Genomic DNA, 7,448 nt, shown 5'->3' on the forward strand with positions numbered 1-7,448 from the left:
TTTTGTATTTTTAGTAGAGACGGGGTTTCACCGTGTTGACCAGGATGGTCTCGATCTCTTGACCTCGTGATCCACTCGCCTCGGCCTCCCAAAGTGCTGGGACTACAGGCTTGAGCCACCGCGCCCGGCCCAGATTACATTTTATTTTATTTTATTTTATTTTATTTTATTTGAGACAGAGTCGACAGGAAGACTGTCTCAAAAAAAAAAAAAAAAATCCCAGCCAGGCACGGTGGCTCACACCTGTAATCCCAGCACTTTGGGAGGCCGAGGTGGGCGGATCACCTGAGGTCAGGAGTTCAAGACCAGCCTTGCCAACACGGTGAAACTCCATCTCTAAAAAAACAGAAAGAGAGAGAAAAATAATCCCAACTTTGTATTGTTTGCAGAGCATGAAGTGACAAAAGAGACAAACAAGGATATCCAGAGAAATCGGAGAAAAGTGACTGTCTTCGTCCATTCAGGTTTTTCTTTTTTTCCTGAGACAGAGTCTTGATCTATTGCCCAGGCTGAAGAATAGTGGCTCAATCTCGGCTCACTGCACCCTCCACCTACCAGATTCAAGTGATTCTCCTGCCTCAGCCTCCCAGTAGCTGGGACTACAGGCGCATGCCACCATGCCTGGCTAATTTTTGTACTTTTAGTAGAGATGGGGTTTCACCATGTTGGCCAGGCTGGTCTCAAACTCCTGATCTCAGGTGATCCACCCACCTCAGCCTCCCAAAGTGCTGAGATCACAGGCGTGAGCCACCGCGCCCGGCCCGTTCAGACTATTATAAACTCGGTGGCCAATAACGGCAGCAATTTATTTATCACAGTTTTGGAGGCTGAAAAGTTCAAGATGAAGGCACCGGCAGATTTGGTGTCTGGCGAAGGCCCACTTTCTGGTTTAAATATGGCTCCTTCTTGCTGTGTCCTCCTATGGCGGATGGGATGAGCAAGCTCTCTGGGGTCTTTTATTACAAGAGCACTAATTTCACTCATAAGGATTGAGCCCTCATGATCTAATCACCTCCCAAAGGCCCCACCTCCAATACTATCACCTTGGAGGTTAGGATTTCAACATATGAATTTTTGGGAGACACAACATTCAGACCGTAACACCAAGTGTCAAGAAAGCCGAGAGCAAAACTAAAGTCTTACACCAACACCGAGACCAGCTCGGCTGTAGAGACCCCCACCCAGGGGTGCTGAAGGCATTAAGAAGCAGACACCCAGATAGAACAGTAAAGTGGGACTGTCGGGGGCCAACAGCCTTCCAAGCTGACAGCATTCCCAGTCTGGAGCAGATTCTGACCCACATATTTATTCTCTCTGAACAGGTGATTATTAACAAACAGGCGTTCTGTGTTTTCTCATAGACCCAAGATAAACCAGGTAGGCAGCTGGTGCCTGCTTACCACTGATGACAGACAAACCAGAAAGTATTCTCCACGAGGGAGACACAGGGGCAGGGTCACATATCCCATGCTTATAGAATTGTTTTAATTGGTGTATGGTACACATATACTATTTTGCTACTTTAGAATGCCCTAAGCAGTTTTCCACTTGGCGGGCAGGGGTGGGGGCAAAGGGGGGGCGGGGGAGGCCAGGTTTTCCTTGCCATCGTTCTTTTTAGCAAACAATATAATTTTATCATACTCTTAGCATTTCTCAGCAATCATACACTCAGCATTTCTCAACACACCGATAAAAATATCAAATACAGTAATGTCTTTCAGCATGTAAATTTTGCTTTTCACGTCTGTGGTTGCATTAAATAAATCAGTATGTTGCGTTCATAAAATCAGTATGTTGTGTTTTTAAAATCTGATTGATTGTTTAAATGCTACTATGAAATTTCGGCTGTCCCTAAAAAGAAGCACCAGGGCTCATGGACAGCATATATTTTTATAATTTTTAAATCAATGAGGAAATGAAAGGCCACCTCAAAAATAAGCGAAACTTCCAGTCTGGATTGTGGCTTAAATAGCTTGTGGCAGACCAATTGTTTGCTGAGACGAACCAGCAAAGCTGATCAATACCAAAAATAACTATTAGAAAGCATCAGAGAGGCTTCCACAGGGTCTTCATGAGCCAAGACCCTGGAGAGAGGGAAAACTGGGCATAGCACCTGCTAGCTCTTCAGCAGTGACTGAAGGACTGCCTGCCTGAGCAGAAGATGACAACTGGGAGCTGATAACTAAATGATAGAACTTTAGACAAGCACTCCTATATGAATAATGAAGAGCTAAGAATGGACTTTTTTTTTTGAAGCAGGGTCTCACTTATTACTCAGTCTACAGTGCAGTGGCCCAATCTGGGCTCACTGCAACCTTCAAGTCTGGGGCTCTAGCCATACTCCCACCTCAGCCTCCCAAGTAGCTGGGACTACAGGCACACCCCACCACACCCAGTTAAGTTTTGCATTTTCAGTAGAGACAGGGTTTCTCTGGGGTTGCCCAGAGTGGTTTCAAGCTCCTGGGTTCAAGTGATCCGCCCACCCTGCCCTCCCAAAGTGCTCAGGTTACAGACACGCATCACTGCACCTGGCCCAAGAACAGACCATTAATTCATAAAGAATGAAATCCAGTTTGTTATATTTTTATTTTTATTTATTTGTGAGACGGCGTTTTGCTCTTGTTGCCCAAGCTTGAGTGCAGTGGCACGATCTCGGCTCACCGCAACCTCCGCCTCCTGGGTTCATGCAATTCTCCCGCCTCAGCCTCTCTGGTAGCTGGGATTACAGGTGCATGCCAACACACCCAGGAAATATTTTGTATTTTTAGTAGAAACAGGTTTCACCGTGTTAGCCAGGCTGGTCTCGGACTCTTGACCTCAGGTGATCTGCCCGCCTCAGCCTCCCAAAGTGCTGGGATTACAGGTGTGAGCCACTGTGCCCAGTGATATTTATTATTTATTTATTCGAATTGGTACAAAGTTTACTAGGTCATACGACATGGCTCACAAGCGGTGGGAAATTCCAGTGACGGCATTGTTCGTTGGTTGGTTCCTTTTACCCAAATGGAGACACAACACAGCCCACAGGATTGTCACCTCCCCCCACGAGACAAACAGAATGCAAGACTGTCACACGTAGCTAGGACTAGTTCCATGGACACACAGTTTTGTGGCACTGACACACCACGACGGGACGCCAGGCCGAAGTGGGTGCCAGGAGGGGAGGAAGCGGCTAATGCTATGCCCACACTCGCCTTCGGGCAGTGCCCCCGGGAGGGAGGCCTGGCAGTGTCTGCTGGTGATAATACATTTCACACGGGGAGGGGGAACCCCGAGGATGGACTTTGGAGGCCCAGAAGACCTGTCAGGTGGTAGGACTTTCTATCTCCAGCCAATAAATAACTCCTCTGGATGAATGCATACATTAGAAATGGATACCAGTACACTTCACACGTGGGGGACCAGGTCGAAGTCAAACCATGCAGAGTGGCAGGGCAGGTGAAGGGAGATCCGGGTGAGAGATATTATCAACAGCACACCCTCTATTCTGTACCCTACAATATACACGATTAGTTGGAGTTTGCTTTCCTCCCCACGCCAGGGGGCCGCGGTGCCGGCGTCCCCCAGCACGGCTGGCTGGGAGGGTGGGGGTTGCAGCTCGAAGAGAGGAGTGCTAGAGGGGCAGCAGATGGGGGTCCCAGGCTCTTAGCTGCTTGCCTCTGAGCGCAACCGCAGCCCACAGCCGTGATGAGGGCGGCCCCCTGGCGGCTGCCATCCTCAGATAGGAGGAAGGGCACGTTACATTTTGGTGACAGTTCCTTCGCCGTTTGGTGCATGATTCTGGAGAAGTGCGGATGAAGCTTGTAGAGCATCCCGTCCACTCCCACGGTCACGTTCAGATGGTCCAGTCCTCTGCTGTCCGGATCTCATCCACCACCGCAGCCATGCCTGCACCACATAGCTGCGTGGCCCTCCTGGACACCACCCTGCACACGGTCTTGACAAGGACACTGTCATCACAGGTGCTTTTCAGACCCAGCTGCTAGAGGATGGCCCAGACCCGGAGCAGTGCTAATCGGTCAGTCTCGATCTGAGAGAGGAACTTGGTCTCAAAGATGCTCTGGGTCTTCAGCGGCTCAGAGATCTGCCCTGGGAAAAGGAATCCCTTCTTGGTGAAGTAGATCAAGATGTTGCGGACAATTTCACCCAGGTACATGCCACTGATCATCTCGTACCTTTGTTTCCCGGCGTTTAGGGAATATTCGTCCACCAGTCTGTCATAGTTTGTCCTGATATCATCCAGACACCCGTTGTCCCCAAAGGCCCCCCGCTCCATGTTGATGCACATCTGCCCCTGGTCCCCGTCCACCATCTCCACGTTCTTCATCTCCTCCATGTAGCAGGCATTTCTGCCGGTCCCAACAATGAGTCCAACCTCACAGGTGGGCTCCTCATAAGCACAGGTCATCATGGTGCCCACCGTGTCGTTGACTACAGCACCACGTCCAGGTCAAATTCCTCTCTCCTTTTTCTCGCATCCCTTAGTAAGGTGACTACATCATGCCCCACACAGTCTGTTGCCTTAAAACCCTTTGTCCACGTGATCAAGATTCCAGCATCCAGACTCATCTGCTTGCAGGGAAATGAGAACGTGAAGCCCAGAGGCATCCTGGGGCCTTTGATCCCCAAGTAGTCCAGGAAGTCAGAGATGCAGGAGACAATGTGATCAAACAGCCCTTCCCCAGTGCCCTGCATGATTTCAGTAGGAATGGCGTAGATCTTGTCAAGCATTTCCACTGTTCTTTTGTTCCCACTGCGGATTTTTGCCAGCAGCACACGGAAATTAGTTCCTCCAAGATCCAAGGCCAAAAAGTCGCCATTCTTGGTCTCGTCCCGGGTGCTCCAGACTAAGGAGGACAGCGTCTTGACCATGGCATTATTGTGCATCTGCTTCCACAGGCCCAGCTCCATCTCAGCCCACATCCTCTTCTTCACCTCCAGCAGCATGTCCTTCGTGAGGTGGGAATGAGCCAGGGTCTCCTTTATCTGCTGGTGCTGCTCAGCCAAGCGGTAGGCCACCGCCGTCACCATGGCATTTGCCCCTGACACTCCGAGAGGAGGAAGCGCACATCGGAGTCCGGCACCAAGCGCCTCAGAGTCTTGTGAAAACGCCGGGAATACTGTGGGTGCGTCTTGTGAAGAGGTCTGTCGACACCAACCGTGGTCTGAAGCCTAGGTGTGCCCTTGTTATCACGCAGGCGGTTCAAGATGGCACCCAGCGTGGCAGCCACCAGGTTGGCCGAGCGAAACGACAATGGTGCACACATGCTGGACTGAAACACAGTCATCATCAGACGGCTCCACTCCCAGGCGGGTCAGGATTTCTTTGGCATTGTGCAGACCTTCCTTATTCTTTTCGATGGCTGACACATCAGTGGTGTTAAACTTCCCTCTGGTGAGCAGCTCCGGGGTGATCCGCCCTCAAATAAGTGGCCCTCCTTGGCCATCTTGACCAGGATCAGTCGAACCAGCTCTCCCAAGTACACGCCACTGATCATCTTCTCAAAAAGCTGTAAGATGATGAGTGGCATGTACTTGGGAGAGCTGGTTCAACTGATCCTGGTCAAGATGGCCAAGGATGTCTTCTAAGGATCCATCATCTCCAAAGGCTCCCCATTACGTATTGGGACACATCCTTCCCTCGTCTCCTTCCACCAGATCAATGTGCCTCAGTTCCTCCATGTAGCAAGCATTGGTGCCAGTGCCGATGATCAGGCCAACTTCACACTGCTGGTCGTCATAGCCACAGATTATCATGGTACCCACTGTGTCATTCACCACAGCTACAATGTTGGCATCATAGTCCCCTCGCTTTTTTGTTGCTTTGTTGAGCAGCTTGACCACATCTGCTCCTTCCACGCTGCTCGCTTTAAATCGCTTTGTCCAGGTGATCAGGACGGCCTCATCTATTTTGGATTGTTGGCAAGGAAAAGAAAATGTGAATCCCACATGTAACTTCTTGTCCTTGATCTCCTTTTTCGCCATGAAATCTCCCAGGCACTCAGCGACATGATCAAAAAGCTGGCTTCCACTGCCGTGCACGATGTTCTCTGGGATGTCATAAACCTCAGACTCCATGCGAACATTCTGGTTTTTCTCGATTCTCTTGCACCCACAGAATTCGAAGGGAAGACCCACCAAGATCCAGGGCAATGAAATCTCCCTTTTCAGAGCCATCAGGAATGGACCTTACAAATGCTGGCAACATCTTGACTGTGGCTGTTGGATTAAAATCCCAGGAGAGGCCATTCTTCAACTCCTTCTTGAAGCGAGTCATGATATCTATGAGAGTTTCATCGGAGAGCCGCATGGCATAGAGATACTTGTCGATCTTTTTGACTTGGTCATCGTTCAGCTCCGTGAAGTAATAGGCCAGAAGCTGTGCGGCAATCATGCTGGCGGTCGGGGACTCGGGGCGGCAGGCGTGGGGCCGGTCAGTCCTCCGCAGCCTGGCTGAGCTGTCTATTTATTTTTTTGAGACAGAGGCTGCCTCTGTTGCCCAGGTTGGAGTGCAATGATGCAACCTCGGCTCACTGAAACCTCTGCCTCCCAGGTTCAAGCAATTCTCCTGCATCAGCCTCCTGAGTAGCTAGGACTATAGGTGCAGGTCACCACGCCTGGCCAATTTTTGTATTTTTGGTAGAGATGAGGCTTCACCACTTTGGCCAGGCTGGTCTCAAACGCGTGACCTCAGGCGATCCGCTGGCCTTGGCCTCCCAAAGTGCTGGATTACAAGTGTGAGCCACCACACCCAGCTATTTTTATTGTTTTGAGACGGAGTCTTGTCTGGCTCTGTAACCCAGGCTGGAGTGCAGTGGTGCAATCTCGGCTGACTGCAGCCTCCACTTCCTGAGTTCAAGTGATTCTCACGCCTCAGTCTCCCAGATAGCTGGAATTACAGGCATAAGCCACCGCCCAGCTAATTTTTGTACTTTTAGTAGAGACAGGGTTTTGCTATGTTGCTGAGACTGGTCTCAAACTCCTGGGCTTGAGTGATTCACTCACCTTGGCCTCCCAAGATACTGGGATTACAGGTGTTAGTCACTGAGCCCTGCCTAAAATTTTGAAATTAGTTTTGAATAAAATCAACGCCTGATTGAATCAAGGTAAAATCTACTTTAACTCCAACTACAAAGCAAAAGTAAATTGTCAGCTGGTTTGGTGGTTCACACCTGTAATTCCAGCAGTTTGGGAGGTGGAGACAGGCAGATCACCTGTGGTCAGGAGTTGGAGACCAGCCTGGCGAACATGGTGAAACCCCGTCTCTACTAAAATTACAAAAAAATAAGCCAGGTGTGCTGGTGTGTGCCTGTAGTCCCATCAGCTCAGGGAGGCTAAGGTAGGAGAACCGCTTGAATCCAGGAGGTGGAGGTTGCAGTGAACCAAGATTGAGCCATTGCGCCACTGCACTCCAGCCTGGGTGAAAGAGCAAGACTCCATCTCAAAAA

At 50.0% G+C, this 7,448-nt stretch overlaps 1 pseudogene across 1 annotated transcript; it reads right to left on the reverse strand.

Annotated features, from left to right (window-relative positions):
• Nucleotides 1-2,906: 2,906 nt before the first annotated feature.
• Nucleotides 2,907-6,417, reverse strand: LOC108291840 (annotated as a pseudogene). Its single transcript, XR_005197408.1, has 2 exons — nt 5,536-6,417; nt 2,907-5,501 (listed from the first exon to the last, which is right to left on the reverse strand). The product of XR_005197408.1 is annotated as a hexokinase-1-like (transcript).
• Nucleotides 6,418-7,448: the final 1,031 nt, after the last annotated feature.

The sequence above is a fragment of the Cebus imitator genome, unplaced genomic scaffold, assembly GCF_001604975.1.
Source record: "Cebus imitator isolate Cc_AM_T3 unplaced genomic scaffold, Cebus_imitator-1.0 Scaffold469, whole genome shotgun sequence".
NCBI classification, from domain to species: Eukaryota; Metazoa; Chordata; class Mammalia; order Primates; family Cebidae; genus Cebus; species Cebus imitator.